Source organism: Camelina sativa, chromosome 17 (assembly GCF_030686135.1).
Source record: "Camelina sativa cultivar CO46 ecotype springtype chromosome 17, ASM3068613v1".
NCBI classification, from domain to species: Eukaryota; Viridiplantae; Streptophyta; class Magnoliopsida; order Brassicales; family Brassicaceae; genus Camelina; species Camelina sativa.
Window position 1 is genome coordinate 16,796,196 of NC_141896.1, and position 12,359 is coordinate 16,808,554.

Here is a 12,359-nt window from a genome sequence, read left to right on the forward strand (position 1 = left end):
TTGACATGGAAGCTTGGTTTGCGGTGGAAGATGGTTGGTCTCATCCGACGGAGAAAAATGAGAAGGGAGACTTGGTGCTTAAGCACAGGAAGAAATGGACAGCCGAAGAAAAAGCGGAGTCCAAACATAACTCACAGGCTCTGTCAGTTATCTTCAAGTCTTTGCCTAGGGACATTTTCAATCAAGTTCAAGGATGTGAAGCGGCCAAGGAAGCATGGGACATTCTGGTAGTCACGTTTGAAGGCACAAGTAGGGTCAAACGTACAAGGCTGGACAATCTCGCTTCAAATTTTGAAAACTTGCACATGACAGAAACTGAGTCAGTTGCTGAGTATAGCAGTCGTCTGAGTGGTATTGCACAAGAAGCTATAGTTCTGGGTAAACGCTACAAGGACAAGAAGCTGGTGAAGAAATTTCTCAGGAGTCTGCCAGATAAGTTCCAACCACACAGGTCTGCTATTGATGTTTCGCTGAATTCTGATGAGCTCAAGTACAATCAAGTAGTTGGGATGATGCAGGCATTTGAGATACAGCTGAAGAAGAAGGAAAAGATAAATGAGAAATCATTTGCTCTCAAAGCCATTGAGGAACAGAAGATTGCAGAGTCTCAGGAAGTTGCAGATGAAGAAAAAGTCGGCTTGCTGGTTAAGAAATACTTTCGCAAGATGGAAAGAGGTCAGCGGAAGGGAACATCACCGGTCTTGAAATTCGATACTGATAAGGAAATCAGGAAGGGTGACAAGCAAGAACGACAGTGTGCTGAATGTGAGGGTTTTGGGCATTACAAGTCTGAATGTCCAAACAACAAACGGAAGAATTCCTTGCAATGCTATGGATGTAAGGGCTACGGTCACACCAAATTTGATTGTCCTTCACGAGAAAACAAGCAGAAGTCCTACATCACTTGGAGTGAAAGCGACTCAGATGAAGAGGTCGTCAAAGGAGAGGTTCTTAACAGCTTCCTAGCACTGCTGGGTGTCATTGAGGAAGATGAAGAAGATGATGTGGTGCTGGACACCAAGGACGTGGATGAGAAGGTGAATTCTGATTCAGAAGGAGAAGAGGCAGATTTGTCAGTAAAAGATCAGATAGACCTTCTCATCAAGACGGTGGTTCAGAAGACTCAAGACAACACACAGTTAACTTCTGAGAGAGATACCTTACAGCTTCATGTTGCCATGATCTCTAAAGAATTAAGTGAAGAAAAGGCAAAGACTCTGCGACTTGAGAAGCAGTTAGATGAACAGCTGAAGAATATCAGGATGCTAAATAAAGGAACCAAAGATCTCGATACACTGCTGAGCACTGGAAGATCCAGCAATCTGAAGTGGGGTCTGGGCTACCAAGGAACAAACACCAACCCAACCACTAAATTTGTCAAAGGAGTGGAATCTGCACCAGAGCAGAAGGAGAGGAAGTCCTCTCAAACGACTAGAAGGTGTGATCAGGTTCCTGTGAATCCGAATTCAAGAAATCCAAGGATGGTTGTGTTTCCTGAGGTCAATACTAGGCCGCCATATGTCTCTAGTGGGTTTCTGCAGACGTCTCAAAGACCTGTTCAGCGTAGTAGACGAAGAGGATGTTGGTATTGTGGGCATCTAACTCATTATAAAGCCCAATGCTATCAGTTTCAGAATCGTGTGTCTAACCTTATGCAACGCCGTGGGTTTTATCCAGCTGTGAGGAGAAACACACAGGAGTATGTCAGGAAAGATGATCTCTATTGTCATGTGGCTTTCACAGCAGAAAAAACAGAGGTTGATCAGGCCAAGTGGTATTTTGACAGTGGTTGCTCCAGGCATATGACTGGTGCCCGTGATAATCTATCACATCTAGAAGGTGTTGCTGGAAGGAGAGTTACTTTTGGTGATGGAGGAAAGGGTACAATCCGAGGAAAAGGCACAACCAGTGGTGATTCTCAACCACATCTTAAGGATGTCTTTCTGGTCGAAGGGTTGAAGGCTAATCTGATAAGTATCAGTCAGTTGTGTGATGAAGGTCTGGATGTCACATTCACCAAGAAGGGGTGCAAGGCTGTGGATCAACAAGGGTCAATACGACTTAGAGGCAGGAGATCTGGTAACAACTGTTACATGTGGAAATCATCAATACAGTGCCTTAACACGACTGCTGAATTGGATACAAAACTATGGCATCAGAAGCTTGGTCATATCAACATTCGCACAATGATGAAATTGGCTAATCAAGAGGTTGTGCGTGGAATTCCAAAGCTGAAAGGTGATCCACATTTCATATGTGGTCCTTGCAACAAAGGCAAGCAAGTCAAGACGTCTCATGGGCCTGTGACAGATGTTCGCACTAGCCATGCACTTCAGTTAGTACATATGGATTTGATGGGTCCAATTCAAGTTCAGAGCATTTCTGGAAGACGATTCATCTTTGTCATGGTGGACGATTTCACTCGCTACACCTGGGTGCGATTTCTTCGTGAAAAAGCTGATGCTCTTGAATGCTTTCGCATTCTTGCCCTGCAGATTAAAAGTGAAAAATGTTCAATCCAAGCTATCAGGAGCGATCATGGAGGAGAGTTTCAGAATGACAAGTTTGATCAATTCTGCGGAAATCAGGGCATTGTTCATCAGTACTCTGCTCCGAGAACTCCAGAGCAGAATGGTGTTGTTGAAAGAAAGAACAGAACACTTCAAGAAATGGCGAGAGCTATGCTGCATGGGAATCAAGTGCCACATCGGTTTTGGGATGAAGCTGTCAACACTGCTTGCTACATTATCAATCGTGTGTATGTTCGACCAGGAACCAGCAAGACTCCCTATGAGTTATGGAAAGGTAAGCCACCAACTGTAAGCTACTTTCATGTGTTTGGCTGTCTATGCTACATTCTGAATGACAAGGATCAGTTGGGTAAATTTGACTCGAAGAGTGATGAAGGGATCTTTCTTGGTTACTCCGGACAAAGCACTGCTTTTCGTGTTTACAACAAACGCACAAGATCAGTTCAGGAAACAGTAAATGTTGTCTTTGATGATACTTCGTTTCAACGAATTGATATGGTGCCTGTTCTCTCTGACAAGGATCTGGTAACTGATGATGAGAAGTCTGAGCAAGCCTCTGGGAGTGTTAGTGATCATGCCAGCCCTGGACTGTCAACAGACGAGCTTCCTCCGGCTTCTCAGGTTCATCGGAATCACTCCTCAGACGATGGTATCGGTGCGATTCAGGGGGGTAGAGTTACCAGGGGCAAACATATTGACTTTGCTCAGCTGGCTGGAAGGAAACAGAAGACTGTAGTTCCAGACACAGTCTCTCAGGACTCTGAGATAGTTCAATTTGCCTGTTTTGTTTCCACTATGGAACCAAAGAATCACAAAGAGGCTCTTCGGGATGAGTTATGGGTTGCTGCAATGCAAGATGAGCTGGAACAATTTGAGCGCAGCAATGTGTGGGAACTCACTAAACGGCCAGCTAATGTCAATATAGTGGGAACAAAGTGGATCTTCAAGAATAAGAGTGATGCCAGGGGATGTATTGTGAGAAATAAAGCAAGACTTGTGGCCCAAGGTTACTCCTAAGTCGAAGGAGTTGACTTTGATGAAACCTTTGCTCCGGTAGCAAGGCTAGAATCTATCAGGTTCATGTTTGGTATGTCATGTGCTCTCAAGTTTACATTACATCAGATGGATGTTAAGAGTGCATTTCTGAATGGGATTCTACAAGAAGAAGTGTTTGTAGAACAGCCAAAAGGTTTTGAGAACCCACAACATCCTGAGCATGTGTATCGTCTGAAGAAAGCACTATATGGTCTCAAGCAGGCTCCAAGAGCATGGTATGAGAGGTTAACAACGTTTCTTCTGGATCAAGGATATGTTCGTGGAAGTGTAGATAAGACACTGTTTGTTCTCAACAGCGACAACGCCTTGATGTTTGTTCAGATCTACGTGGACGATATTATTTTTGGTTCTACCTGTCAATCTCTGGTGCAAAGGTTTGTGAAGAACATGTCACAGGAGTTTGAGATGAGTATGGTGGGAGAACTGAAATACTTTCTTGGTCTGCAAGTAGAACAATCAACTGATGGGATCTTTGTGTCTCAAAGCACCTATGCTAAAGAATTGGTGCAGCGATTTGGTTTAGGGAAGAGTAAAGAAGCCAAGGTACCTATGGGAGTCAATGACAAGCTTTCAAAAGATGAGGAAGGAGAGGATGTGGATGAAAGTCTATACAGAGGTATGATTGGGAGCTTGCTCTACCTGATAGCAAGTAGGCCTGATATTTATCTGTCAGTGGGGATTTGCGCACGGTACCAGGCCAAGCCTAAGTTGTCTCACTTACTAGCAGTCAAGAAGATCATCAAATACGTCAAGGGGACAGTGAACTTTGGTATTTCCTTCACCAAGGATACCAACACCAATCTGAGCGGGTACTGCGATGCTGATTGGGCAGGCTCTGTGGATGATCGCCGAAGTACTAGCGGAGGATGCTTCTTTATGGGCAACAATCTAATTTCATGGCACAGCAAGAAGCAGAACAGTGTTTCACTGTCAACCGCTGAGGCAGAATACATTGCTTTGGGCAGCTGTTGTACCCAGCTCCTATGGATGCGACAAATGTCCTCTGACTATGGTATGGATTCTGACACTTTGTTAATTCATTGTGATAATTTGAGTGCTATAAACATCTCTAAGAATCCTGTCCAGTATTCTAGAACAAAACACATAGATATTAGACACCACTTTGTTCGTGAACTTGTTGAGGCGAAACTGATTGAGATAGACCATGTGAGCACTGATTTTCAATTGGCTGATTTGTTTACTAAGCCTCTGGATTTCAACAGATTCATAAATCTGAGGAAGTCTATTGGTGTCTGTGAACTCTAACTATTTCTCTGAGTTGTGTTGGTCTAAGGCAGGAACTGGAGCTAGAACAGATCATAGAAATCCTGGAATATATAGAAGATCAACATCTGAAAGAGTGTGGGAAATAGCTGCCTGTCATGCCGGTCTGTCCATCCTGTTAAACGTTGTCATGATTGAGGAGGTCAAAGAGCTGTGAAGAGACATGCACAATCATTCGAAGGTTTAACAACCTAAGAAATGATGAGTTCCAAATCAGTGGCTGACACAATCAAATGATGTCACTGAAGCTCAAAATGCTGAAGCAGTCATCATAAGGCTGTTTGATAAAAAAAAAAAAAAAAAAATATATTATGTGCTCTTCAAAGAGATGAACTCCAGCTGCCTTAACATGTTGGGATGGACTGTAGACTAAAGGCATGCCAGTGTGAAAGACTACCCACATACTATAGCCCTCTGATCTTCGACAATTCAAGAGGTTGTGATAGTTTCTAGTGAAGGTTCTGAACAAGTGGCTGATACGACAAAGGTCTGGTTAGTGTTCTGTCTTCTGCACTGTTTAATGTTCAGCAAATTTTTTTTTAAAAAAAAAAAAAAAAAAAAAAAAAAGAAAAAAAAAAAAATTTAATGCTCATGTGTGTTTAATTCTCGTTCAGGGTCCCTCATGAATCTGTCATTAGTGGCTGTGTGTATCTGTGTGTTTGATTCATGAATCTGTTAATTTGGATTGAAAAATAAGAAGAATGAGATTTATTATTTGCATGAATACTAATTATGATTGATTGAATTAGAACAATACTTGGGTTCACCCCTAGGGTGAACCTCTCCATTCACCCCCTAATAAAATAAGGCAATAAAATCTGTATACATTATTATTTTTATTTTTTTTTGCCATTCTGTATACATTATTATAAAATTAAAAAACTTAAACCGCACTTTAATAAATCCAAACCGACATATATAAAATCTAAACCCTAACCATCTCATTTGTGAACCCAAACCGTATATAATTTCGTTCTACTTATAAAATCTAAACCCTAACCATCTTATTTGTGAACCCAAACCGACATATAATTTCGTTCTAATTGTGAAATCTAAACCCTAACATCTCATTTGTGAACCCAAACCGACATATTATTTTGTTCTACTTGTAAAATCTAAACCCTAACTATCTCATTTGTGAGCCCAAACCGACATATAATTTCGTTCTAATTGTAAAATCTAAACTCTAACCACCTCATTTGTAAACCCAAACCGACATAATTTTATTCTAAGTTTAAAAATCTAAACCAAGCCAATATTTAATTTTCCTTAATTAAAAGTATACAGAATTTGTTTCCTTAATTTGGTTTGCTTTTTAATTTAATTTTAATTTATTTTTGAAATAAAATATTAGATGGAAGATTCTGATTGGCTGAGAGAAGAGGGGGTGAATAGAGAGGTTCACCCCTAGGGGTGAACCTAAGTATTTTTCATTGAATTAACGATTGAATGCAGTCAAATGAGGAAATAGATACAGTGTACACTAATGTTTAATTAAGTGGTTACAGGAAATCTTTAATGTTTTGGGCCGAGTTTGTGCAGCCCATTGAGACTCACGGAGGTGTATAAAAAGGAGCAGCTAGGGTTTTGGCGTTTTCCTCATCACCTTTGCAATTTCAATCCTGTGTCGATTAATCTTCTGCTCAAAATCTCTTTTTCTCCATTCGCTCAACGCTCTATCAACGATGAAGTCCATCTTTAGTGGTTTCCATATGACTCTAGCTCAGATGAGGAGCTTCACACTCCACCGTCCTCGTTGCCTCCGCCCACTCCACACGCTCCAATCGATCCCGCAACTGCTATGGTGGTTTACCAACCTCGGGAGGAATCTGTCACCGCATCACCGACTCGGGTGGATCACGTTCCCTCGCCGTCTCACGGGAACCAAGAGACCTGCGACTCCTCGTCTTCTCCGCCAAGAGAGGTGACTTCTCGATTTCCGGTGGTCGATCTCACTGGTGATGTTCCTGTTCCCACAGTGTCGAATCAGGGGATCTCGTCTCGTCTGCGTAAAAGACAATCAGCTGCGGATATGGACGGTCGTGAATCCAAGCGTCCATCTCTCCGAAAGGAAAAGAGTGTGTCCTCCTCACGCGGTGCATCGTCAAAGGACTTTGACACAAAACGGTTCATGTCTGCTGAGGCTGCTCGACGGTATGGGTTCTTCGCCTCTCGAACCATAGCTGCTGAGGTTTGCTATACTCAGGGAGTAGGTGTTTCCACTAGGGAGCTGCTTGATCAAGCTGGTCTGTTGAAAACAGTCACCCAGATTGCTCCTTATGATTCTGAGGTTGTTTGTGAGTTCTGGGCAAATCTCCCTACAGTCAAGGTTGAAGGAAACTCAGTTGATGTGCTTGTCAGAGATTGGATGTATGAGTTTTCCCCAAGCCGCATCAATGCCTTGTTTGGTCTCCAATCAGTTGATGTTCGTGAACAAAAGCTACAGACAGCTGCAATCCTGGAGGAGGATCTCGCACTCTTTTTGTCTGGTGGTCAAGTGAAGACATGTAAGCAGCTTGTGTCGACGGCAATCAAGGATCCAGTGATCAAGGATCTGAATAAGATCTGTTGTAGCAACTGGTCTCCCACGGTGAATACAGGATACATATCCGCGAACAGAGCCATGGTGATCTACATGATCATGCATCGTATCCCATTTGATTTTGGGAGGATGATCTATGAACAGATCATACAGTTGGGGCTGCAGGCTCAGTCTGGCTTCTGGTTGCCGTTTCCCAGCCTCATCTATCAGCTGCTGTCTGCTCAGAGACCTGTTCCGAGTTTGTCATTGAAAGATACAAAGAAGGCAAAGGGGAAGAAGACAGTACCCGTTCCTGTTGATCCTGTTTCTCCAAAAGGGTCATCTGCAGAGCGCGAAGCCATCCGGTTGGCAATCAAGATCCTGCAAGATGCCTTGAACACTGGTAAGTAGTTTCTTACTTTGATGTTCAGTTTCTGGTTTAGTTTCTTGGTATTTTTGACTGAACTGTGCCAAACAAGCAGGGGGAGATGAGTCTGATTCAGAGGCCTGAGGGGAGATTTAGCTATGGGGGAGCAGCTGTTATTATTGCTCATTTTTTAATTGTTTTTATGTGGTTCTCCCCTGTTTAAAACTTGAGAAGACTTGTTTTTATTTTGTTTCTTTTTGGTTTTGAACAATTTATTAAAAAAAAAAAAAGGGTCTTTATCGGTTAACCGTCATGTGTTGATTATTGCAATATTTTGTTAGTACGGTTGTGTTCTTGTTTGGCTGTGTTTGTCTGTGCATTTTCAGGTTTCGATGTTGCGGTTGCTTGTGTGGCAAGATTCAGTCAAAAAGGGGGAGATTGAAAGTGCATCAGAGCTCTGAAGGTGACAGGAGCCTGCGAAGTGTCTCAGAGTGCTGTTATGCTGACATGGCATTTGAGCTGACGTGGAAGAAGATTATGGGAGTCGTGACAAGGAGCATGAGAAGGAAGGAAGGAGTAGATCAAGATATACACGAGAAGATTGAGAGTATATTTGATCGAGAGGATTAGGGAGGATATTTCTTAGGATAAGGAATATTTCCTTTTTGTTAGGGATTCACAAAGATCTAGGTTAGAGATCGTATGTGAAGTGTTTAAAGGGACGAGGGCTAGCCGCAAAAAGAGTTAGCACTCGTGGGATAAGTTTGAGAGATTTGTAAACCTTCGAGCAAACAAAAAGAGCTTTGAAGGTGAGTGTGTTTTACTCTTTTAGATCTACACAGGGTGTTGTGTTAGATAGACAAGAGAGTAGGCTTAGATTCATAACTTGTAAAAGGGAGTTTTATAAGTTTGAATAAAAGCGTTTGCTTGGCGCGTTTCCAAGCGGTTTAAGTGATTGTCGTTCTCTATACCTTAACAATTATGTTTAAAAAAAAAAAAAAAAAATACAGCTTAAAAATATACGTACAACATCAGTCATGGATTCTCACGACTCACGCATTTGACAATCGCTGGAGCAGTTACACAAACAAATTATAAGTAAGACTATAGCGATTGAAGCAAGTTTTATAGATAGAAAAAGAAAAAAAAATGATACTCACATTTGCTGTATCACCAGCTTTGATATCCATCGTAGGGTAGAGCTCCGCTATTTCAACAAAAAATTAAGAAAAAGCATTAACTCCGCCAGAATGTAAAAGTATTAAGACCGGAAAAGTACAACCAAAAGAAAAAAAAGAAAAATCAGTCAAGAGTTACCAAAAAACAGAAAAGGGGGAGAGGGCTTTGTGAAGTTCAACAAAATCCTGAAAAAGAAACGACCTATCAATCATTAATGGTATTAACATAAGTATATCAGAATAGTAAGCTAAAGGAGACTTAACTACTCTAATATACAACCATATACTTATAACATATACATAAGTCAATATACCCCCTTCAAGTCAATACTTCCTTTGAGGTCCAGGTTGGAGAGGTTTCATAAGAATGTCCGCGAGTTGGTTCCTTGAGACCAGATGAAAAAGTTTGAGGAAGCCATTTTTAACCTGGTCTCGAGTGGTTTGGCAATCGATCTCCATGTGTTTCCTTCTCTCATGAAAGATATCATTGTTTGCAATCTAGATAGCTGATTTGTTGTCACAGAATAATTTGGCCTGTGAAGCTGGTGTAATACGCCAGTCTTGTAGCATATGTTTAAACCAAAGAAGCTCCTTTGTTGTTTGAGCCATACTCCTATACTCTGCTTCAGTGCTGCTGGAGCTTACCACATATTGTTTCTTTGATTTCCAAGTAATCAGTGAAGTACCAAGAAAGATACACATACCATAAATTGATCTCTGTGAGTCTTTGCAAGTTCTCCAGTCTACATTTGCAAATCCTTTTAAACAGATCTTTGAAGATGCTGAATAGAAAAAAGGACTATTCTTCAGATATTGTAGAACATTACGGGCCGCTTGAAGATGGACGTCAGTAGGACACAACAGGAACTGACTCAATCGATTAACTGCAAAAGTGATATCAGGTCGAGTGATGCATAAGTAAAGCAATCGGCCAATCAACTCTCTGTACGAACGTGCATCAGATAGGAGGACACCAGTCTCTTTAGTCAATTCTTCTTTCGGATCCATTGGAACAGACTTTGGCTTACACCCTAATAATCCTGCATCAGCCAATAAGTCTAAGCAATACTTTCTTTGACAAATAGAGATGTCCTCTGAGTTCTTAGCAATCTCCAATCCGAGAAATATCATAAACATTAAGCTTCATCATCATATCAAGATCTCTCTCTCTCTCTCTCTCTCTAACAAAAACATAAACTCACATTTGTGGCACTGTTAGGGTTAAACAGTGCTAAACAACTTCGATCAATTTTTAGTAGTCATTAAAATAATAAAAATAAAACTTGATTATAAAGAATAACTCTCTTTTATGTCTAGAAAATTTCCTCTCAAAACTAAACACTTCTTAAGCTCTCTCTTAATCTCATATCAATGTCACAACTCAACACTTGATATATATAGAGGCTTTCTTATTCCTTTTCCTATTAGAACATAGAACTAGATAACTCCTAATTCTATTTGAACTTATCTTGAGCCTCTCTCTTATCCTTATCTCTCCATTGTAAGGATAACTTGGACTCTAAGATTCAAAGCTTATCCAACAATCTCTCCCTTAAGCTTTGAATTACTCTTTGCAACATCATGAACTCCAAGTAATCTCCTCATCTCCATGAACTGAACTCTCGCCAATGCCTTAGTCAAAACATCCGCCTTCTGATCAGCTCCAAGAATGTGATCAACATAAATGAGCTCCCTTTCAACACACTCACGGATAAAATGATACCGTTTGTGAATTTGTTTGCTTCTCCCGTGAAAAACAGGGTTCCTTGCGAGTGCGATTGCTGCCTTGTTGTCAACATACAAGGTGATCTGCTTACTCTTCCAACCTGTAACTTCACTTAAGAGATCCTGGAGCCATATTGCCTGCTTCGAACCTTCTGTTGCTGCCATAAACTCGGCTTCACAAGATGAGAGTGCGACTGTGTCCTGTTTCTATGAACACCAAGTGATTGGAGTGTCTCCAAAAAAAACACATGACCAGTCGTACTCCTTCCATCATCTTCATCGACATTGTGACTGCTGTCACTGAATCCTACAATCTCCTTTAAGCCTCCTCGCTTGTAATTCAATCCGTATGACACTGTCCCTCTTAGGTATCGTAAAATCTGCTTCATGATTTCTCCATGTGACTTGCGTGAACTCTGCATATACCTGCTAGTTATGCCAACAGCAAACGCCAAATCAGGACGAGTGTGTAGCAGGTATCTCAAGCAACCAACATTCCTTCTGTACTACGTGGGATCGATCTCTTCTTCATTAAGTGCCTTAGAAACCTACAATCCAAACTCCATTGGAATCAAAGTCGGATTACAGCTCTCTAACCCTGCTTCTATTAAGATCCTACGCGCATAACCCTCTTGCTTGATAGTGATTCCGTCTTCTTCTTGTTTCACTTCAATGCCAAGATAGTAAGTAAGCTTGCCGAGATCTGTCATCTCAAATTTTGCAGACATACCTTCCTTGAACTCTTTTATTAGCTTAAGATTGTTGTCTGTAACTAGTAAATCATCAACATATACAACAACTAAGAGCAAATCACCTTCTTTTGATTTCCGATACACTGAAGTCTCCTTAACACATCTCTTGAAGCCCATCTCCTTCAAGATTTGATCTAGCTTTGTGTTCCAATCTCGTGGAGCCTGTCTCAGTCCATACAAAGCTTTCGACAACTTGTAAACTTTGTGTTCTTCACCCTTAATCTCAAAACCCTCAGGTTGATCGACATATACATCCTCTTTTAGCTCACCGTGTAAAAACACAGTTTTAACATCTAAGTGATGGATCTCCCATCCATCCGATGCAGCTAAAGCAACTAACAGTCGTATAGTCTCAGCCACTGGAGCAAAGGCTTCTCCAAAATCTATCCAGCTTTCTTGTACATAGCCTTTAGCAACCAACCTTGCTTTATGCTTGCTTATAGAACCATCGACATTTCTGTTGATCTTAAATATCCACTTAAGCCTTATTACTGCACATCTCTTGGCTTATCAACAAGATCCCATGTCTTGTTCTTGTTGATGGAGTCTATCTCTTCTTTACAAGCAAATCTCCAAACCTGCTTGTTTTTAGCATCTTTGTAATATAACGGTTCATCATTGATTAAGAAGAGAAGTATCTCACTCTCCACGATAGATAAGAGCACATAATCCTCTAAATGCTTCAGTTTCTGGGTTTGTTGAGCAGTTCTTCGCAAGGGCTGCTGTTGTTGTGTTTCTCGAGTGACAATCACCTCATTGTCATCTCTGTTTTCCTGAGATGTAACACTCTCTGTTTCATCTTCTTCTTGATCTTCGATGTCATTATTTGTCACAACCGGTCTTTCTCCAGAATTCTCAACTTCTCCCCATCGCATATGAAACATTCCTGGTTCTCTAACAGATTCTGCAGGTGATGAATTCCAAGTCCACTTACTCTTCTCGTTG